Source organism: Artemia sp. Qi Xiang Cuo, chromosome 8 (assembly GCF_049724085.1).
Source record: "Artemia sp. Qi Xiang Cuo chromosome 8, ASM4972408v1, whole genome shotgun sequence".
Classification (NCBI taxonomy): Eukaryota; Metazoa; Arthropoda; class Branchiopoda; order Anostraca; family Artemiidae; genus Artemia; species Artemia sp. Qi Xiang Cuo.
This window is the reverse complement of record NC_142801.1, coordinates 55,670,616-55,694,785: the sequence shown is the minus strand read 5'-3', so window position 1 is coordinate 55,694,785 and position 24,170 is coordinate 55,670,616.

The following is a 24,170-nucleotide window of genomic DNA, read 5'->3' as shown; positions in this document are numbered from 1 at the left end:
AGAGATTTTTGAAGAAACTAAATTTCAGCGAGGGTGGGGGGAACTGGAGACTGGGGGGCAAACTGGGGTCCGGAAGGGGCAGTTGCCCCTGTCCCATAAAAAATTACGCCCTGACAAAAAACAACACTTGTGGTGTCACTTCTTAAGCAGATAGCGCAAATATTACAAACATATAAATGAAATCATAGGCAGCGCAATAGTAATGCCTAAGTAATGAACGATGTTGGCATAACGTATTATTTTTTTTTTTTGTATCCACACCAGGGTCCTTTATATCAAAGAATTTGTCGTAGAAACCTCAAAACTGACTCATTCGATTGAAAATTGGAGTGCCTTGTGCCCATTCTAATTTTTAAAAGTGATTGGAAGGCGAAAAACACCCCTTCCACACCCTCCATTTCCCCATATACACCCCGTCATAATTTTGAGATAGCCATTTTCTTCAGCGTAGTATATTTCCAGACAGAAATTATTTTTTTGAAGGGGACACTCTCCCACAGCCTTCAGGGCAAGGGCTGTAAGTTATGACCTGGGGGCATATCAGGTTTTTATAGAAGGCGTTGTCGTAGAAACTTCAAAAAAGGATCATTTGATTGTAAATTCAAAGGGCTAGTGCCCTTTTTAATATTAGAAAGTGATTTGAGGGCAACTATCCCCCCCCCACGCCCATCATTTTCCCAAACACAATCAAAAAAAATTTTGCGAAAGTCCTTTTCTTCAGCGCAGTCAATTTACATATAGAAAATATGTTTCTGAAAAGGACACCCCCCCACAAACTTCGGAGCAAGGGTTATAACTTATGCCCCGGGGGTATACAAGAACGATGTTGGCACAATGTATCATTTATTATTTTTTTCCTTTAGAGCAGGGCTCTTCGTATTGAAGTAATTGTCGTAGAAACTTCGAAAAGGGCTCAGTCAATCCCAGATTGGACGGGTTTATGCAATTTTTCATATTCAAAAGTGACTGGAAGGTAACAAACACCCCATCCACGCCCACCATTTCCCGAAACACATCCAATCAAAATTTTGAGATAGCCATTTTGTTCAGCGTAGTTAATTTCCACATAGAAATTATGCTTTTGAGGAGGACACTCCCCCACAGCCTTCCGGGCAAGGGTTATAAGTTATGCCCGGGGTGTATATAAGGTTTTTATATAAGGCGTTGTCGTAGAAACTTCAGAAAAGGCTCATTCAATTGGAAATTCAAAGGGCTACTGCCCTTTTTAATAGTCGAAAGTGATTGGAGGGCAACCAAAATTTTGAGATACCCATCTTGTTCCACGCACTTAAAAGTTCACGAAATTATTCCTTTGAGCAGGACACTCCCCCCACAGTCTTCAGGGCAAGGGTTAAGAGTTATGCCCTAGGGGCATTTAAGGTTTTTATTGAAATCTTTTTCATATAACTTGAAAAAGGGCTCATTCGATTAGAAATTCAAATGGCTAGTGCCCTTTTTAATAGTCAAAAGTGATTGGAGGGCATATAACCCCCCCCCCTCTCACGCCTACCTTTTCCCCAAACACATCCAATAAAAATCTTGAGATAGCCATTTTGTTCGACGTTGTTTTAAGTTCTGGAAATCAGGTCTTTGAGGATGACACCCCCCCACAGCCCTCAGGACAAGGGTTGTAAGTTATGCCCTGGGGGCATATAAGGTTTTTATAGAACGCGTTGTCGTAGAAACTTCAAATAGGGCTCATTCGATTGGAAATTGAAATGGCTAGTGCCCTTTTTAATAATCGAAAGTAATTGGAAGGCAACTAATAACACCCCTTCCACGCACACCATTTCCCCAAACACATCCAATCAAAATTTTGAGATAGCCATTTTGTTTCACACAGTTTAAAGTTCAGAAAATTATACCTTTGAGCAGGACACACCCCCAGAGTCTTCAGGGCAAGGGTTATAAGTTATACCCTGGGGGTGTATAAGCTTTTATTGAAATCTTTATCGTAGAAACTTCAAAAAGGGCTCATTCGATTGGAAGTTCAAAGGTCTAGTGGCCTTTTTAATAGTCGAAAGTGATTTGAGGGCAGCTAACCCCCATCTCACTTTCATCTTTTCCCCAAACACATCCAATCAAAATTTTAGATAGCAATTTTGTTCAGTGTAGTTGATTTCCAGATAGAAATTATGTTTTTGAGGAGGACACTCCCCCACAGCCCTCAGGGCAAGGGTTGTAAGTTATGCCCTGGGGGCATATAAGGTTTTAATAGAAAGCGATGTCGTATAAGCATCAAAAAGGGCTCATTCGATTGGAAATTGAAAGGGCTAGTGCCCTTTTTAATAGTCAAAAGTGATTGGAAGGCAACTAACACCCCTTCCACGCCCACAATTTCTCCAAACATATCTAATCAAAATTTTGAGATACCCATCTTGTTCCACGCACAAGGGTTGTAAGTTATACCCTGGGGGCATATAAGGTTTTTATAGAACGCGTTGTCGTAAAAGCTTCAAATAGGGCTCATTCGATTGGAAATTGAAATGGCTAGTGCCCTTTTTAATAGTCGAAAGTAATTGGAAGGCAACTAACACCCCCTCCACGCACACCATTTCCCCAAAGATATCCAATCAAAATTGTGAGAGAGCCATTTTGTTTCACACAGTTGAAAGTTCAGGAAATTATACTTTTGAGCAAGACACTCCCCCAGAGTCTTCAGGGCAAGGGTTATAAGTTATGCTCTTGGGGCATATAAGTTTTTATTGAAAGCTTTGTCGTAGAAACTTCAAAAAGGGCTCATTCGATTGGAAATTGAAAGATCTAGTACCCTTTTCAATAGTCGAAAGTGATTTGAGGGCATCTAGCCCCCCCCCCCACGCCCATCATTCCCCCAAATACATCCAATCAAAATTTTGAGATAGCCATTTTCTTCAGCGTAGTCTATTTCCAGATAGAAAATATGTTTTTGAGGAGGACACTCCCCCACAAACTTCAGGGCAAGGGTTTTAAGTTATGCCCTGGGGGCATATAGGAACGGTGTTGACACAATGTCTCAATTATTATTTTTTTTCCTTTAGAGGAGGACACTTCAGGTTAAAGAAGTTGTCGTAGAAACTTCGAAAAGTATTTTTTCAGTCGAAGATCGGACTGGCGCGTGCTCTTTTAAACTTTTAAAAGTGACCGGCAGGCGCCAAAACTCCTTTTTATGCACACCATTTACCGAGACACATCCAATCAAAATTTTGAGATAGCCATTTTGTTCAGCGTAGTTAATTTCCAGATAGAAATTATGCTTTTGAGGAGGACACTCCCCCACAGCCTTCCGGGCAAGGGTTATAAGTTATGCCCTGGGTGTATATAAGGTTTTTATATAAGGCGTTGTCGTAGAAACTTCAGAAAAGGCTCATTCAATTGGAAATTCAAAGGGCTACTGCCCTTTTTAATAGTCGAAAGTGATTGGAGGGCAACTAAAATTTTGAGATACCCATCTTGTTCCACGCACTTAAAAGTTCACGAAATTATACCTTTGAGCAGGACACTCCCCCCACAGTCTTCAGGGCAAGGGTTAAGAGTTATGCCCTAGGGGCATTTAAGGTTATTATTGAAATCTTTGTCATAGAACTTGAAAAAGGGCTCATTCGATTGGAAATTCAAATGGCTAGTGCCCTTTTTAATAGTCGAAAGTGATTTGAGGGCATATAACCCCCCCCCCTCTCACGCCCCCCTTTTCCCCAAACACATCCAATAAAAATTTTGAAATAGCTATTATGTTCAACGTAATTTATAGCTTTGGAAATATTCTTTTTGAGGCTGGCACCCCCCCCCCACAACTCTCCTGGCAAAAGTTTGAAACAAGTCCCTTGGACCCAATAAAGTTTTTATAGACAGTGGTGTGGTCAAAGAGTAAAATAGTGCTAATTTAATTGGAAATTGAAATGTCAAGTGCCATTTTTAATAATCGAAAGTAATTGGAAGGCAACTAATAACACCCCTTCCACGCACACCATTTCCCCAAACACATCCAATCAAAATTTTGAGATAGCCATTTTGTTTCACACAGTTTAAAGTTCAGAAAATTATACCTTTGAGCAGGACACACCCCCAGAGTCTTCAGGGCAAGGGTTATAAGTTATACCCTGGGGGTGTATAAGTTTTTATTGAAATCTTTATCCTAGAAACTTCAAAAAGGGCTCATTCGATTGGAAGTTCAAAGGTCTAGTGCCCTTTTCAATAGTCGAAAGTGATTTGAGGGCAACTAACCCCCCTCTCACGCCCACTATTTCCGGACATACATGCAATGAAAATTCTAAAGTGCATTTTTTTTCAGCGTAGTTGATTTCCAGATAGAAAATATGTTTATGAGGAAGATACTCCCCCACAGCCCGCATGGCAAGGGTTGTAAATCGTACGCTCGGGTCATTTAAGGTTTTAATAGAACGCGATGTCGTAGAAACTTCAAATAGGGCTCATTCGATTGGAAATTGAAATGACTAATGCCCTTTTTAATAGTCAAAAGTGATTGGAAGGCAACTAACACCCCTTCCACGCCCACAATTTCCCCAAACATATCTAATCAAAATTTTGAGATACCCATCTTGTTCCACGCGCAAGTTTTGTGATCTAGACCTTGGGGACAATTAAGGTTTTTATAGGGCGTATTGCCGTAGAAACTCCTATTTCGGTTTTTTCAATTGTGACCTGGCATGGCCAGTGCTCTTGATAACTGTTAGAGGTAATGAGGAGGTCAAAGATACCCTTTCCATGCCCGTCATATCCCTAAAGACACCAAATCAAAATTTTTAGACCGCCATTTTTTTCCACACAGTTTAAAGTTCAGAAAATTATACCTTTGAGCAAGACACACCCCCAGAGTCTTCAGGGCAAGGGTTGTAAATTATGCTCTGGGGGCATATAAAGTTTTTATTGAAAGCCTTATCGTAGAAACTTCAAAAAGGGCTCATTCGATTGGATATTCAAAGAGCTAATACCATTTTTAATAGTCGAAAGTGATTGGAGGGCATCTATTCCCCCCCCCACCCCCATCATTCCCCCAAACACATCCAATCAAAATTTTGAGATAGCCATTTTCTTCAGCGTAGTCTATTTCCAGATAGAAAATATGTTTTTGAGGAGGACACTCCCCCACAAACTTCGGAGCAAGGGTTATAAGTTATGCCCTGAGGGCATATAAGAACGATGTTGGCACAATGTATTATTTATTATTTTTTTTCCTTTAGAGCAGGGCAGTTTAGATCAAAGAAATTGTCGTAGAAGCTTCGAAAAGGGTTTAGCCAATTGGAAATCGGATTGGCGTTTGCTCTTTTTTACAGTCAAAACTCAGCGGAAAGACACTAACATCTCTCCCTTACCCCCCAATTCTCGAAAAACATCTAATCACTATTCTGATAGGGATGTTTTTTCCAGCGTAGTTAATTTCCACATAGAAATTATGCTTTTGAGGAGGACACTCCCCCACAGCCTTCCGGGCAAGGGTTATAAGTTATGCCCTGGGGGTATATAAGGTTTTTATATAAGGCGTTGTCGTAGAAACTTCAGAAAAGGCTCATTCAATTGGAAATTCAAAGGGCTACTGCCCTTTTTAATAGTCGAAAGTGATTGGAGGGCAACTAAAATTTTGAGATACCCATCTTGTTCCACGCACTTAAAAGTTCACGAAATTATACCTTTGAGCAGGACACTCCCCCCACAGTCTTCAGGGCAAGGGTTAAGAGTTATGCCCTAGGGGCATTTAAGGTTATTATTGAAATATTTGTCATAGAACTTGAAAAAAGGCTCATCCGATTTGAAATTCAAAGGGCTAGTGCCCTTTTTAATAGTCAAAAGTGATTGGAGGGCATATAACCCCCCCCCCCTCTCACGCCCACTTTTTCCCCAAACACATCCAATCAAAATTTTGAGATAGCTATTTTATTCAACGTAGTTTTAAGTTCTGGAAATAAGGTCTTTGAGGATGGCAACCCCTCCCACAGCCCTCCGGGCCAGGGGTGTTAGTTATGCCCTGGGGGAATATAAGGTTTTTATAAAAAGTGTTGTCGTGGGAACTTCAAATAGGGGTAAATCGATTGGAAATTGAAATGTCAAGTGCCATTTTTAATAATCGAAAGTAATTGGAAGGCAACTAATAACACCCCTTCCACGCACACCATTTCCCCAAACACATCCAATCAAAATTTTGAGATAGCCATTTTGTTCCACGCACTTTAAAGTTCAGGAAAGTATGCCTTTGAGCTGGACACACCCCCACAGTCTTCAGGGCAAGGGTTATAAGTTATACCCTGGGGGTGTATAAGCTTTTATTGAAATCTTTATCCTAGAAACTTCAAAAAGGGCTCATTCGATTGGAAGTTCAAAGGTCTAGTGCCCTTTTCAATAGTCGAAAGTGATTTGAGGGTAACTAACCTCCATCTCACTTTCATCTTTTCCCCAAACACATCCAATCAAAATTTTAGATAGCAATTTTGTTCAGCGTAGTTGATTTCCAGATAGAAATTATGTTTTTGAGCAGGACACTCCCCCACAGCCCTCATGGCAAGGGTTGTAAATTATGCCCTGGAGGCATTTAATGTTTTTATTGAAAGCGTTATCGTAGAAACTTCAAAAAGGGCTCATTTAATTGGAAATTGAAATGGCTAGTGCCCTTTTTAATAGTCAAAAGTGATTGGAAGGCAACTAACACCCCTTCCACGCCCACAATTTCTCCAAACATATCTAATCAAAATTTTGAGATACCCATCTTGTTCCACGCACTTAAAAGTTCACGAAATTATACCTTTGAGCAGAACACTCCCCCCACAGTCTTCAGGGCAAGGGTTAAGAGTTATGCCCTAGGGGCATTTAAGGTTATTATTGAAATCTTTGTCATAGAACTTGAAAAAGGGCTCATTCGATTGGAAATTTAAAGGGCTAGTGCCCGTTTTAATAGTCAAAATTGATTTGAGGGCATATTACCCCCCCTCTCAGGCCCACCTTTTCCCCAAAAACATCCAATCAAAAATTTTAGATAGTCATTTTGTTCCACGCAGTTTAAAGTTCAGGAAATTATACCTTTGAGCAAGACACTCCCCCTGCAGTCTTCAGGGCAAGGGTTATAATTTATGCCCTGGGGGCATATAAGTTTTATTGAAATCTTTGTCGTAGAAACTTGAAAAAGGGCTCATTCAATTGGAAGTTCAAAGGGCTAGAGCCCTTTTTAGTAGTCGAAAGTGATTTGAGGGCAACTAACCCCCCTCTCATGCCCACCTTTTCCCCAAACACATCCAATCAAAATTTTTAGATAGCCATTTTATTCAACGTAGTTTTAAGTTCTAGAAATTAGGTCTTTGAGGATGACAACCCCCCGCCACAGCCCTCAGGACAAGGGTTGTAAGTTATGCCCTGGGGGCATATAAGGTTTTTATAGAACGCGTTGTCGTAGAAACTTCAAATAGGGCTCATTCGATTGGAAATTGAAATGGCTAGTGCCCTTTTTAATAGTCGAAAGTAATTGGAAGGAAACTAACACCCCCTCCACGCCCACCATTTCCCCAAACATATCCAATCAGAATTTTGAGATAGCCATTTTGTTTCACACATTTTAAAGTTCAGAAAATTATACCTTTGAGCAGGACACACCCCCAGAGTCTTCGGGGCAAGGGATATAAATTATGCCCTGGCGGCATATAAGTTTTTATTCAAATTTGTATCGTAGAAACTTCAAAAAGGGCTCATTTGATGTGAAATTCAAAGGTCTAGTGTCCTTTTTAGTAACCGATCGCAAGTTAATGGCAACTAACCCCACTGTTACGTCCACCTTTTCCCCAAACACATCCATTCAAAATTTTAGTTAGCCACTTTATTCAGAGTAGTTGATTTCCAGGAGGAGGATACTCCCCCACAGCCCTCAAGGCAAGGGTTGTAAGTTATGCCCTGGGGGCATATAATGTTCTTATAGAACGCGATGTCGTAGAAACTTCAAAAAGGGCTCATTCGATTGGAAATTGAAATGGCTAGTGCCCTTTTTAATAGTCAAAAGTGATTGGAAGGCAACTAACACCCCTTCCACGCCCACTATTTCCCCAAACACATCTAATCAAAATTTTGAGATAGCCATTTTGTTCCACGCAGTTAAAAGTTCACGAAATTATACCTTTGAGCAGAACACTCCCCCCACAGTCTTCAGGGCAAGGGTTAAGAGTTATGCCCTAGGGGCAATTAAGGTTATTATTGAAATCTTTTTCATATAACTTGAAAAAGGGCTCATTCGATTAGAAATTCAAAGGGCTAGTGCCCTTTTTAATAGTCAAAAGTGATTTGAGGGCAAATAACCCCCCCTTTCACGCCCACCTTTTCCCCAAACACATCCAATCAAAATTTTTAGATAGCCATTTTGTTTCACGCAGTTTAAAGTTCAGGAAATTATACCTTTGAGCAGGACACTCCCTCCGCAGTCTTCAGGGCAAGGGTTATGAGTTATGCCCTGGGGGCATATAAGGTTTTATTGAAATCTTTGTCGTAGAAACTTGAAAAGGGCTCATTCGATTGGAAATTCAAATGGCTAGCGCCTTTTTTAATAGTTAAAAATGATTGGAGGGCAACTAGCCCCCTTCTCACGCACACCTTTTCTCCAAACACATCCAATCAAAATTTTTAGATAGCCATTATATTCAACGTAGTTTTAATTTATAGAAATCAGGTCTTTGAGTATGACAACCTCCCGCCACAGCCCTCAGGACAAGGGTTGTAAGTTATGCCCTGGGGGCATATAAGGTTTTTATAGAACGCGTTGTCCTAGAACCTTCAAATAGGGCTCATTCGATTGGAAATTGAAATGGCTAGTGCCCTTTTTAATAGTCGAAAGTGATTGGAAGGCAACTAATACCCCTTCCACGCCCACCATTTCCCCAAACATATCCAATCAAAATTTTGAGATAGCCATTTTGTTTCACACAGTTTAAAGTTCAGAAAATTATACCTTTGAGCAAGACACACCCCCAGAGTCTTCGGGGCAAGGGTTATAAGTTATGCTCTGGGGGCATATAAGTTTTGATTCAAATTTGTATCGTAGAAACTCCAAAAAGGGTCCATTCGTTTGGAAATTCAAAGGGCTAGTGCCCTTGTTAAATATTAAAAGTTATTTTAGAGCAATTAACCCCCCTCTCAAACACACCTTTTCCCCAAGCACATCCAATCAGACTTTTTGGATAGCTATTTTGGTCAGCGTCGAGGATTTCCACATAGAAATTTTTTTTATAAGGAGGACCCTCCTCCACAGCCCTCAAGGCAAGGGTTGTAAGTTATGCCCTGGGGGCATGTAAGGTTTTTATAGAAAGCGTTGTCGTAGAAACCTCAAAAAGGGCTCATTCGATTGGAAATTGAAAATTGCTAGTGCCCTTTTTAACAGTCAAAAGTGATTGGAAGGCAACTAACACCCCTTCCGCGCCAACAATTTCCCCAAACATATCTAATCAAAATTTTCAGATAGCCATATTGTTCCACGCACTTAAAAGTTCACGAAATTATACGTTTGAGCAGGACACTCCCCCCCCCCCACAGTCTTCAGGGCAAGGGTTAAGAGTTATGTCCTAGGGGCATTTAAGGTTATTATTGAAACCTTTGTCATAGTAATTTTAAAAAGGGCTAATTCAATTGTACATTCAAAGGGTTATAGCCCTTTATAAGTGTCAAAAGGGATCTAAGGGCAAATAACCCCCCTTTCATGTACACCATGTCCCCAAACACATACAAACGAAATTTTGAGATAACCATTTTGTTATACGCAGTTTAAAGTTCAGGTAATTATGCTGTTGAGCAGGACACTCCCTCCGCAGTCTCCAGGGCAAGGGTTATGAGTTATGCCCTGGGGGCATATAAGGTTTTTATTGAAATCTTTGTCGTAGAAATTTGAAAAAGGGCTCATTCAATTGGAAAGTCAAAGGGCTAGTGTCCTTTTTAATAGTCGAAAGTGATTTGAGGGCAGCTAACCCCCCTCTCACACCCACCTTTTCCCCAAAATTTTTAGATAGTCATTTTATTCAACGTAGTTGAAAGTTTCGGAAATTAGGTCCTTAAGGGTGACAACCCCGCCCCCACAACCCTCAGGGCAAGGGTTGTAAGTTATGCCCTGGGGGCATGTAAGGTTTTTATAAAAAGAGATGCTGTAAAAACATCAAAAAGGGCTCATTCAATTGGAAATTGAAAGGACTAGTGCCCTCCTAATAGTCTAAAGGGATTTATCGGCAACTAACCCCCCTCTGACGCCCACCGAATCCCCAAACACATCAAATCAAAAATTTGAAATATCAATTTTGTTCAACGTAGTCAAAAGTTCTGGAAATTAGGTCTTTTAGGATGATAACCCACTCAGAGACCTCAGTGCAAGGGTTTTGAGTTATGCCCTGGGGGCATATAAGGTTTATATAGAAGGTTGTTGTATAATTTTCAAAAAGGACTCATTTGTTTGGAAATCGAAATTGCCCTTTTTAATAGTTGAAAGTGAGTGGAGAGTAAGTGACCCCCTCCCACACCCACCATTTTCCCAGACACATTCAATCAAAGTTTAGAGATAGCCCTTTGTTCAATGTATTTGAAAGTTCTGGGAATTATGTATTTAAGGATGACAAACCCCTCAGAGCCCCCATGGCAAAGGTTGTAAGTTATGCCGTGGGGCATATAAGGTTTTTATAGTTAGAGTCATAAAAACTTGAAAAGGGGCTCATTCAATTGGGAATTGAGAGGGATAGTGCCCTTTTTAATAGTCGAAAGTGATTGGAGGGTACCTAACCACCCTCTCACGCGCACTATTTCCCTAAACACATCCAATAAAAATTTTCAGATAGCCATTGTGTTCAACGTTGTAGAAAGTTCTGGAAATTAGGTCTTTGAGGATGACAACCCTACTCCAGCCCTCAGGGCAAGAGTTGTAAGTTATGCCCTGGGAGCATATAAGGTTCTTATTGAAAGCGTTGTCTTAGGAACTTCAAAATGGCTCATTTGATTGGAAATAGAAAGAGCTAGTGCCTCTTCCAGTAATTGAAAGAGATGGGAGAGAGGCTAACACCCCTGTCACGCCCAACCTTTTTCCAAACACGTCCAATCAAAATTTAGAGATAGCTATTTTGTTTAGCATAGTTAAAGGTTCTGGAAATTATGTCTTAGAGGATGACAACCACCCTTACAGCCCTTAGGGTAAGGGTTGTAATTTATGCCCTGGGGGCACATAAGGTGTTTATAGAAAGCGTTGTCGTAGAAACTCAAAAAGCGCTCCTTTGATTGGAAATCGAAAGGCCTACTGTCCTTTTAAACAGTCAAAAGTGATTGGAAGGTTTGAAATTTTTATAGTAAAGATCGATGTGGGTATAATGTATGATTTTTATTTTGTTGTTGTTGTTTAGACAAGGGCACTTCATATCAAAGAAGTTCGAAAAGGGCTCATTTGATTGCAAATAAAAAGGCCTAGTGCCCTTTTTAATAGTCGAAAGTGATTGGAGGGCAACTAATCCCCCCACCCCCACCTTCCCATTTGCCTTTATTATTAAAAACTAAATGTCGCCTTAAGATTAAATCAAAATGCACTGTGTTAATGCTAATTACCAATAAGGCATCTCAGCAGCATCCCAAGAACAAATGGGGGTATTATGTTAAAACTTTCGGGGCTGATCTTGCTCTTAAAATTTAACCAAGTCAAAATAGCGTAAGTGTATCCAACCTATCAAAGACAGTAAGACGATTTTGTTGCCAATGGTATCAAGATTTCCATTTCAGGTCAACTAGAGGAGGTATGAACCGAAACTAAACACTACTATTTGTGTTCAAATTTTTAAAATGGTCTATGCTGTTAAAATTTGCTGAAAGTTTTTCTCCAGAATATAAACACCAGACCAAACTATAAAGTTTAAAAAAAACGAAAAGATTTAAAGTATTATTTTCTTTTTCCCTGAAACGACTATGTCAATATAAAACGAACAGACATTAATTTAAAAAAAACTTTTGCCACAAAATAAGTTTTTCAAAGAAAAGTAAAGAACTCCATTAAACACATTAAACAAAAAATGAGCAAAAATAAAATCAAATAGTCTACGAAGCGTAAAACTACCGTAAATCAGCATCGATATATAAATGAAACCCAAAACGAACAGAAATTACAATAAATAATCCAGTCAAACTCAAAACGAGCAGAAATAAACGTAAGTTGGGCTCAAAACCCCTACGCCTTCCCAAGGCCAGAATATAATTTGCACTTTACTGAAAAAAATACAGGTGAATTTGCAATGTCAGTTTAATATACATATACTGATATTTAGTAATCAAAATATTATTATTTGATTTATTAAAGTTATAAAAGTAAGAATATTTATATTTTTTTCCAGTGATCTACTAAGATCACTGTGGTCTGAAGGTAAACTGTGGTCTGAGAGAGGCAGTTGCTCCCTCTGTCCCATAGGAAATTACACTCCTGACCCCAAACCCATGCCACTTAGTGGTTGGAAAAGTGTAGGCATGTGGTTCTGAAACCTATCAAAGTTGTATATTAAAAGAAGGATTACTTATTGTTATACTTACTTGTTCAAATTATTTACTTGACAATTCTGCAGTAATATTCTCTCCATACGCAAGATTCAGTAAAAAAAAAGAAGAGCGAGACATAAATGCATATAAATTAAAAGGAACACTAAGAAAGTGTCAATAATTCAACTACAGTAAGTCAATAAAAGAGTTAAAAAATAAAACTGGTCAAGGAGGGGGGGGGGGACAAAAATAAATAAATAACCCCTCCCCTCCAAAAAAAAAACAACGAAAAATAAAATATATAAAAATTAAAGGGGGAACTGAAAAAAAGGGGGGACAAGCAAATAAGTGCAAGAACCTGGGCAGTGCCATCAGCTAATAAACAAAAAAGAGGGGACAAAAAGAAACTATTGGGACATTTTATTCATTTTTCTGTAATAAAGGGGACAAAAGTTCTTTCGTATCTCGAAGTAACGCAGCGAATGGGGGAAAAAACAGGGATGGGCTCAGAAACAGCTCGAGGCGGCCGTAATCTGGACGGGGAATGACGTTTGGGGAAAATACTTGCCGTCCGAGGGTTTGTTATGGCATTAGCAGGGAGTCAGGTATTACTCCGACTAGAACACCGTGCTGCCATCTATAATTGAGTCTAACGCCAGGCTAACATAATCTATTCAAGGTTTATTGATCGAGTCTAATGGGGTCAATGCTCCCTTTTTCAAGGTCAATTTATTTGTTGTTTCTAAGGGGAATTATTGATCCACTAAAAGAATTAAAAATTACATCACTTGTTTCCTAGCAACTATATATGACTCTAAATAGATAGGCGTTATATTTTCAAATATGGATTCCTAATTCTTTAGGCATAATTATACATTCCGTAATGTTCATTAAAAGCAATTGTAATTAATGACAGAAATGGCTGGATGGGAATTGTATAAGACCCTAAAGAAAGAGAATTTCTATTTTAAATATGGCTTCTCTGATCGTTAGTTACAGAGATACCTCCTTAAACTTTTAAATAAATTTAGTTGCCCCCAATCACATTTACTACAAGTATACATTTCTTTTATGCGTCCCATATTAGAGTATGCTTGTCCTGTGTGACACCCTGCCTCACAAATGAAGAAACACAAAAAATTTAAAATGTCCAAGAGAGAGCTCTAAGAACTATTTTTAAAGAGGGCAAGATACCATATTTGTATTTGTTAAATATTTCAAAACTAGAGACCCTCGAGCGACGAAGAAATAATTTGTGCCTCCGTTTTGCAAAAAATGCCAGTAGGGAGTCAGGTATTACTCCGACGAGAACACCGTGCTGCCATCTATAATTGAGTCTAACACCAAGCTAACATAATTTATTCAAGGATTATTGATCGAGTCTAATGGGGTCAATGCCCGCCCTTTTCAAGGTCGATTTATTTATTGTTTCTAAGGGGAAGTATTGATCCATGAAAGGTGAATTTATTTGTTGTTTCTAAGGGGAATTATTGATCCACTAACGGAATTAGAAATGACATCACATGTTTCCTAGAAAGTATACGGTACTATAAAGAGAAAAAAATTATATTTTTAAATATGGATTCTCAGGTCTGTAGACGTATTGCTGAATTACTTAATATTCTATCGAAGCAATTTGACTTAATGAAATCAATGGTTTCATAGGACTTAGATGGGACTCTCAAGAGATCGAAATTATATTTTTAAATAAGGCTTCTCTGATCTTTAGTGACTGAGATAAATTCGGGAATTCTATTAAAGCCATAATTGTGGAACCAAGAACACCTTACAGATGAAGAGATTAACGCGGGAATTTTTTCCTGGGAATTTCAAATGTGACAGCGCAGGGATGCCAAAACAAAAGGAACACGCAGAAATTACGTTTAGGGATTATTTGGGCGAAACCGTTTGAGACATTTTAGAAGATGATTTAGGCGAAACCGTTTGAGACATTTTAGAAAATGATTTGGGCGAAACAGTTTGAAACATTTTAGAAGATGATTTTAGAAGACGATTTAAAAGATGATTTGGGGTGAAACTCTGTGGTCGTTATAATACACAAGTTCCTTTTGAACAGTGTTGCGAGGTCCCCAACCCCAAAGGCCCCCCCCCCCCCAAAGGTCCCCAGGCCCCCAAAAGCCTCCCGAGCTCCCAAAGACCCCCCGGCCCCCCAAAGGCCCCTGTACACCCAAAGTCCCCCCGAGTCCCTCCCTTCCTCCCTCCCTTTTTTGAATTTTTTCTAAGTTTTTTCGGACTGTATTTTTTAGACTTAGAGATTATCCAACATTTTTCCAGTTTTTTCTTTAACCCATAGACATACAGTTTTAGCTTAGAGTCTTAGATTAGTTTAATTTAGAGTTGAAGTTCAGCTTAGTTATAGTTAAGAGTTTAAAGTTTTACCTTAGAATTATAGCTTAGAGTTTTTGTCAGAGTTCTAGTTTAGTTTTAGTTGAGAGTTTTAGCTTAGAGTTTCAGCTTAGAGTCTTAGCTTAGAGTATTAGTCAGAGTTGAAGTTTAGTTATAGTTGAGAATTTGGAGTTTTAGCTAAGAGTCTTATCTAAGAACTTTTGTTAGAGTTGAAGTTTAGTTTAGTTATAGTTAAGAATTTAGAGTTTTAGCTTTGAGTCATAGCTTAGAGTTTTAGTTAAAGTTTTAGTTTAGTTAAGAGTTTAGAGTTTTACCTTAGAGTCTTAGCTTTTTGTTTTAGTTAGAGTTGAAGTTTACTTTATAATTAGTTAAGAGTTTTATATTACAGTCATAGCTTAGAGTTTTTGTTAGAGTTTTAGTTTAGTTATAGTTAAGAGTTTTACCTTAGAGTCTTAGCTTAGAGTTTTAGTTAGAGTTGTAGTTTAGTTAAGTTTTAGTTAAGAGTTTAGAGTTTTAGCCTAGAGTCTTAGCTAAGAGCTTTAGTTAGAGTAGAAGTTTAGTTCAGTTATAGTTAAGAGTTTAGAGTTTTTAGCTTAGAGTTACAGCTTAGAGTTTTAGTTAGAGTTGAAGTTTGGTTTAGTTTTACTTTATAATTTTAGCTTAGAGTCTTAGAGTAGAGTATTAGTTAGATTTTATGTTTATTTTAGCTATATTTAAGATTTTAGAGTTTTAGACTAGAGTCTTAGCTTAGAGTTTTAGTTAGACTTGTAGTTTAGTTTAGTTAAGAGTTTAGAGTTTTAGCCTAGAGTCTTAGCTTAGAGTTTTTGTTAGAGTTCTAGTTTAGTTTAGTTTTAGTTAAGAGTTTAGAGTTTTAGAATAGAGTCTTAGCTTTGAGTTTTATTTAGTTGAAGTTTAGTTTAGTTATAGCTAAGAGTTTAGAGTTTTAGCTTATAGTCTTAGCTTAGAATTTTAGCTAGAGTTGAAGTTTAGTTTAGATATAGTTAAGAGTTTAGAGTTTTAGCCTAGAGTCTTAGCTTAGAGTTTTAGTTAGAGTTTTAGTTTAGTTTAGTTTTACTTAAGAGTTTTAGCCTAGAGTCTTAGCTTAGAGTTTTAGTTAGAGTTTAAGTTTAGTTTAGTTATACTTAAGAGTTTAGAGTTTCAGCCTAGAGTCTTAGCTTAGAGTTTTAGTTAGAGTTGAAGTTTAGTTTAGTTATAGTTAAGAGTTTAGAGTTCTTAGCTTAGAGTCATAGATTAGATTTTTTGATAGAGTTGAATTTTAGTTTAGTTTTAGTTAAGAATTTAGAGTTTTACCTTAGATTTTTAGCCTAGAATTTTAGTTAGAGTTGAAGTTTAGTTTAGTTTTAGTTTACATTTTAAAATTTTAACTTAGAGTCTTATCTTAGATTTTTAGTTAGAGTTCTAGTTTAGTTTATTTTTAGTTAAGAGTTTAGAGTTTCAGCTTAGATTTTTAGTTCGAGTTCTAGTTTAGTTTTAGTTAAGAGTTTAGACTTTTAAATTAGAGTCTTATCTTATAGTTTTATTTAGATTTCTACTTTAGTTTAGTTTTAGTTAATAGTTTAGAGTTTTATCTTTGAGTCTTAGCTTAGAACTTTAGTTAGGGTTCAAGTTTAGTTTAGTTTTAGTTAAGAGTTTTAACTTAGAGTTTTAGCTTGGAGTCATAGCTTAGAGTTTTAGTTAGAGTTGTAGTTTAGTTTGATTATAGTTAAGAGTTTAGAGTTTTAGCCTAGACTCCTATATTAGAGTTTCAATTAGAGTTGAAGTTTAGTTTAGTTATAGTTACGAGTCTTAGCTTAGAGTCCTAGCTTAGAATTTTTAATAGAGATACAGTCTAGTTTAGTTTTACTTCCGAGTTTTACCTTAGAGTTTTAGCCTAGAACCTTAGCTTATGGTTTTAGTTAGATTGAAGTTTAGTTTATTTATAGTTAAGAGTTTAGAGTTTTAGATTTTTAGCTTATAGTCTTAGCTTAGAGTTTTAGTTAAAGTTGTAGTTTAGTTTAATTTTAGTTAAGAGTTTTAGCTTAGAGTTTCAGCCTAGATTCCTAGCTTAGAGTTTTAGTTAGAGTTGAAGTTTAGTTTAGTCATAGTTAAGAGTTTAGAGTTTTAGCTTAGAGTCTTATCTTAGAGTTTTAGTTAGAGTTGTAGTTTAGTTTGGTTATAGTTAAGAGTCTTGAGTTTTAGCCTAGAGTCTTAGCTTAGAGTTTTGGTTAGACTGGAAGTTTAGTTTAGTTTCACTAGCGATTTTGGTGTTTTAGTTTATAATCTAAGCAAGGAACCTCAGTTAAGTTCCAATTTTATCTTAGTTTTATTTATGTGTTGTAGCTCAGAGTTTTGGCCATCTGTCTTAGCTTAGATTTCCGACTTGAGCTGAAGCTTGTCTTATTTATAATTGAGACTTTAGGGTTTAGAGCTTTAGCTTAGAGTCTTAGCTTAGAGTTTTAGTTAGAGATCTAGTTTATTTTTACTTAAGAGTTTTAGCTTAGAGTTTGAGCCTAGAGTCGAATAGGGGGACAATAGATATTCATTACGACACTAAACTAACATAACCACAAAATTCCACATTATTACATAGAAATACCAAAACCATAGGTTCGATTAGGTTAGGTTAGAGGTTAGGTTTCTCCACGTTTAAGTTAGGTTAGGTTAGGTTAGCTTATCATGAGAGCTCATGATACGCTAACTTAACCTAACCTAACTTAAACGTGGAGAATCTAAGCTAAAACTCTAAACTCTTAACTATAAATTAAACTAAACTTCAACTCTAACTAAAACTCTAAGCTAAGACTCTAAGCTAAAACTCTAAACTCTTAACTAAAACTAAACTGAACTAGAACTTCAACAAAAACTCTAAGCTAAGACTCTAAGCTAAGACTCTAAGCTAAAAACTATAAACTCTTAACTAAAACTAAACTAAAATAAAACTCTAACAAAAACTCTAAGCTAACACTCTAAGGTAAAACTCTAAACTCTTAACTATAACTAATCTAAACTAGAACTCTAACAAAAACTCTAAGCTAAGACTCTAAGGTAAAACTCTAAACTCGTAACTATAACTAAACTTAACTAGAACTTCAACTAAAACTCTAAGCTAAGACTCTAAGCTAAGACTCTAGGCTAAAACTCTAAACTCTTAACTAAAACTTAACTAAACTACAACTTTAACTAAAACTCTAAGCTATGATTCTGAGCTAAAACTCTAAATTCTTAACTATAACTAAACTAAGCTTCGACCCTAACTAAAACTCTAAGCTAAGACTCAAAGGTAAAGCTCCAAACTCTTAACTATAGCTAAACTAAACTTCAACTCTAACTAAACTCTAAGCTAAGACTCTAGGCTAAAACTTTCAACTCTTAACTAAAACTAAACTTAACTTCATATCTAACTAAAACTCTAAGCTAAGACTCTAGGCTAAAACTCTAGACTCTTAGCTATAACTAAACTTCAACTCTAACTAAAACTCTAAGCTAAGACTCTAAGCTAAAAATCTAAACTGTTGACTAAAACTAAACTAAACTAGAACTCTAACAAAAACTCTAAGCTAATACTCTAGGCTAAAACTCTAAACTCTAAACTAAAACTAAACTAAACAAGAACTCTGACTTAAACTCTAAGCTAAGACTCTAGGCTAAAACTCTTAACTATAGCTAAACTTCAACTCTAACTAAAACTCTAAGCTAAGACTCTAAGCTAAAACTATAAAGTAAAACTAAACTAAACTTCAACTCTAGCTAAAACTCTAAGCTAAGACTCTAAGGTAAAAGTCTAAACTCTTAACTAAAACTAAACTAAACTAGAACTCTAACAAAAATTCTAAGCTAAGACTCTAAGCTAAAAACTCTAAACTCTTAACTATAACAAAACAAAACTTCAACTCTAAGTAAAGCTCTTCGCTAAGACTCTAGGCTAAAACTCTAAGCTTAAACTCTTAAGTAAAACTAAACTTAACTAGAACTCTAGCTAAAATTGTAAGCTAAGACTCTAGGCTAAAACTCTTAGCTCTAACTAAACTAGAACTCTAACAAAAACTCAAAGCTAATACTGTAATCTAAAACTCTAAACTATTAGATATTTCTAAATTAAAATTAAACTCTAACAAAAACACTAAGGTATGACTCTAAGCCAAGACTCTAAAGTGTTAACTAAAACTGAACTGAACTGCAACTTCAGTTACAAATCTAAGATATGATTCTAATCTAAAAATCTAAATTCTTAACTATAACTAAACTTCAACTCTAACTAAAACTCTAATCGAGGACTCCAAGCTAAAACTCGGAACTAATAACTAAAACTAAACTGAATTAGAAATGTAATTAAAACTCTGAGGAAAGACTCTAAGGTAAAACTTTAAATTCTTAACTATAATTAAACTTAACTCCAACTCCAAATAAAACTGATCTATGACTAAGTTAAAACTGTATGTCAATGGGCTAAAGAAAAAACTGGAAAAATGTTGGATAATTTCTAAGTCTAAAAAATTCAGTCCGAAAAAACTTAGAAAAAAATTCAAAAAAAGAAGAGAGGAAGGGAAGGGCTCGGGGGGCCTTTAGGGGCGCGGGGTCCTTTGGGGGCCCGGGGGGTCTTTTGGGGCTCGGGGGGCCTTTGGGGGCCCGGGTCGTTTGGGGGATTGGGGGCCTTTGGGGTTGGGGTAGGGGACCTCGCTTCACTGTTCAAATGGAACTTGTGTATTATAACGACCACAGAGTTTCACCCCAAATCATCTTCTAAATCGTCTTCTAAAATCATCTTCTAAAATGTTTCAAACTGTTTCCGCCAAATCATCTTCTAAAATGTCTCAAACGGTTTCGCCTAAATCATCTTCTAAAATGTCTCAAATGGTTTTGCCCAAATAATCCCTAAACGTAATTTCTGCGTATTACTTTTGTTTTGGCATCCCGGAGCTGTCACATTTGAAATTCCCAGGAAAAAATTCCCACGTTAATCTCTTCATCTCTAAGGTGTTCTTGGTTCCACTATTATGGCTTCGATAGAATTCCCGAATTTATCTCAGTCACTAAAGATCAGAGAAGCCATATTTAAAAATAGAATTTCTATCTCTTTAGAGTCCCGTATAATTCCTAGGAAACAAGTGATGTCATTTCTAATTCCTTTAGTGGATCAATAATTCCCCTTAGAAACAACAAATAAATTCCCCTTTCATGGATCAATAGTTCCCCTTAGAAACATTAAATAAATCGACCTTGAAAAACGGGGGGGGGCATTGACCCCATTAGACTCAATCAATAATCCTTGAATAAATTATGTTAGCTTGGTGTTAGACTCAATTATAGATGGCAGCACGGTGTTCTCGTCGGAGTAATACCTGACACCCTACTGGCATTTTTTGCAAAACGGAGTCCCAAATTATTTCTTCGTCGCTCGAGGATCTCTAGTTTTGAAATATTTAACAAATGCAAATATGGTATCTTGCCCTCTTTAAAAATAGTTCTTAGAGCTCTCTCTTGGACATTTTAAATTTTTTGTGTTTCTTCATTTGTGAGGCAGGGTGTCACACAGGACAAGCATACTCTAATATGGGACATATAAAAGAAATAGATACTTGTAGTAAATGTCATTGCGTGCCTCTAAACTTCTTTGAAAGTTTAAGGAGGGAAAGCGAGGAGTTTGCTTGTCGTTGAATATAATTTATATGGGTATCCTATTTCAAACTGGAAGAAATTGTAACACCAAGGAGTTTAAGAGATGTGACAGAGGTTTCAGGAGGAATAGGAGCAAGAAAAAAGGGAGGGAATTTAAGAAAAGTTACTGAGAGTATTGTGTATTTAGAAGGGGTAACTGCCATTTCAAGGGACGAGGCCTCACAGGCAATATCTTGGAGTATGCCCACTGGGTTGCTAAACATGTTTTTGTGACATATCTCTAAAACTGTCAAGTCATTGACAAATTTCCACCTATTTTCATAAATGGTTGAAAGTCTGTTAATTACAAGAGAAAAAAGGAGAGGGCTTAGAATAGTCCCTTGAGGACTGCATTAAATATGGGGAGATGACCTGAGAAACAATTTAGATATGTAACCGCTTGAGATTTTGAGTTCTGAGTCCTGAAGGCATATAAGGCTTTTTTTGAAAGCGTAGAAACTTCAAAAGGGCTCATTCAGTTGGAAATTGAAAGGGCTAGTGCCTTTTTTAATAGTTGAAAGTGATTAGAGAGCGACTAACGGCCCTCTCACGTCTACCATTTTCCCAAAAACATCTAATCAAAATTTTGAGATATACATTTTGCTCAACGTAGTTGAAAGTTCTTGAAATAAGGTCTTTTAGGATGATAACCCCCTCAGAGCCCTCAGTGCAAGGGTTGTAAGTTATGCCCTGGGATAATGTTTATACAGAAAGTTGTTGTAGAAATTCCAAAAATAACTCATTTGGTTGGAAATTGAAATTGTCGCTTTTAATAGTCGAAATTTAGTGGAGAGTAATTAACCCCCATCTTACGCCCACCATTTCCACAAAAACATTCAATCAAAGTTTCGAGAAATCCATTTTGTTCAACGTAGTTGAAAGTTCTGGAAATTATGTATTTAAGGATGACAAACCCCCCAGAGCCCCAAGGGCAAAGGTTGTAAGTTCTGCCCTGGGGGCATATAAGGTTTTTATAGATGGAGTTGTCATAAAATTTCAAAAGGGACTCATTCAATTCGAAATTGAGAAGGCTAGTGCCCTTTGTAATAGTCGAAAGTGATTGGAGGGTAACTAACCCCCCTCTCACGCCCACCACTCCTCCAAATACATCGAATCAAAATTTTTAGACACCCATTTTGTTCAACGTAGTAGAAAGTTCTGGAAATTAGGTCTTTGAGAATGACACCCTCCCCCAGCACTCAGGGCACTGGTTGTAATTTATTCCCTGGGGGCATAGAAGATTTTTATTGAAAGTTTTGCCGTATAAACTTCAAAAGGGCTCATTTGATTGGAAATTGAAAGGGCTAGGGCCATTTTAATAGTTGAAAGTGATTGGTGAGCGACAACCGCCCCTCTAATGCCCACCATTTCCCCAAACACATCCAATCAAAATTTTGACATAGCCATGTTGTTTAACGTAGTTGAAAGTTCTGGAAATTCGGTCTTAAAGGATGATAACCACCCTAACAGACCTTAGGGTAAGGGTTGTAATTTATGCCTTGGGGGCATATAAGGTGTTTATAGAAAGCGTGGTCGTTTCCAAAAGGGCTCATTCGATTGGAAATCAAAAGACATAGTGCCCTTTTTAATAGTCGAAAGAGATTGGAAAGCTTGACATTTTTATAGTAAAGATCGATGTGCGTATAATGTTTTTTTGTTTTTTTTTTGTTGTTGTTTAGACTCCTTCGTATCAAAAGAGTGGTCGTGGGAAATTTGAAAAGGGCTTATTCGATTGAAAACAGAAAGGGCTGATGTCCTTTAAATAGTCGAAAGTGATTGGAGGGCAACTAACCCCCCTTCCACTCCCACCCTCCCATTTAACTATTATGTTTAAAAACTAGTGTATCCAAGCTATCAAAGAAAGTAGACAGATTTTTTAGCGAATCGTATCAAGTTTTTCATTTCAGGTCAACTAGAGGAGGTACGAAACTAAATTAAACTGTACTATTTGTCTCCAGATTTTTAAAAGGGTGTATGTTGTTAAAAATTGCTGAAAATTTTTCGCCAGCATACAAACAGCAGGCCAAACTATAAAGTTTTAGAAGACGAAAAGATTTAAAGTACTATTTTCTTTTTCCTTGAAAAGACTATGTCAATATAAAACGAACAGAAATTAATTAAAAAAAACTTTTTCCACAAAATAAGTTTTTCAAAAAAAAGTAAAGAACTCCATTAAATCAAAAATGAGCAAAAATAGAATAAAATAATATTCCAAGCGTGAAACTACCACAAATCAGCATCGATAAATAAATGAAACCCAAAACCAACAAAAATTATAATAAATAACCGAGTCAAACTCAAAACGAGCAGAAATTACCATAAGTTGGGCACAAAACCCCTATGCCTTACCAAGGCCAGAAAAATTTGCACTTCACTGAAAAAATACAAATGAAGGTTCATTGTTAGTTTAATATATATATACTGATATTTAGCAATAAAAATGTTAATATTATTTGATTTATTAAAGTTAAACAAGTACAAACATTTTTTCAGTAAAGCGCAAATTTTGTTCTGGCCTTGCTAAGGCGTGAGAGGGGGTTAGTTGCCCTCAAATCACATTTGACTATTAAAAAGGGCACTAGCCCTTTGAATTTCCAATCGAATGAGCCCTTTTTCAAGTTTCTACGGCAAAGATTTCAATAAAAACCTTATATGCCCCAGGGCATAAATTACAACCCTTGCCCTGAAGACGGTAGGGGGGAGCGTCCTGCTCAAAGACATAATTTCGAAATCTTTCAACTACGTTGAACAAAAAAGCTATCTCAAAATTTTGATTGGGTGTTTTTGGGGAAATAGTGGACGTGGAAGGGATGTTAGTTGCCTTCCAATCACTTTCGACTATTAGGAAGCGCACAAGGCATTCCAATTTCCAATCGAATGAGCCCTTTTCGAAGTTTCTACGACAAAACCTTCGATACAAAGTGCCCTGGTCTAAGACCAACCAATAAAGAGATAATAAATAGTACATTGTGCCAACATCGTTCTTTACTTAAGCAGCGCTATTGCCCCGCCTATGAAAAGTGAACTAGAAATTTTGATTTCAAGCTTCCCTTACGTAAAAATTTTATATGTTGACAATGGGCAATTTGTACAGCTCTCAGCCTATGCCCTGGGAGCTGGAGGGGGGAGGTTATCCAACCCCGGAGGCATAGTTATTTGACCTTTAGACTATTTTCAACAAAATGGTTATCTCAAGATTTTGATTTAATACATTTGGGGAAAAGATGTGGGGGAGGGGGCAATTAGCCTCCGAATACTTTTGAAGCTTAAAAAGGGCATTAGAACTTCTATTTTCAAACTGAAAGCCCCCTCTGAAGTTTAAATAACTGCAACATTTTAACTTGAAGTGGACAGATCTCTTCTAGAAATCCAAAATGACAGTTGGAGAGCTTTTCCCCTCAATGTTTGCTAGCCGTTTCATGTTCAATAGGCTTCTAATACAGGATTGTTCAGCAAGCTATATTTGATTTTTCCAGGTCAAGTTTGGGTCTAAATAAACACCCAAAAGCTTTATAAGGGCATCACTCTATTCTAATTGCTCTCCAGCCAAATAACAAGAGATGGGAGGAATATTCGTGAAATTTATGGCCTTGATTTTCTAGACTAAAATTGGCTGAGGTTATGCTGTGGAGAGTGCCAGTAGCTCTTCTATAATTTTGCTGATTTGGCCTGAAAATTTGTCAAAATCTTTAGACCAAGGA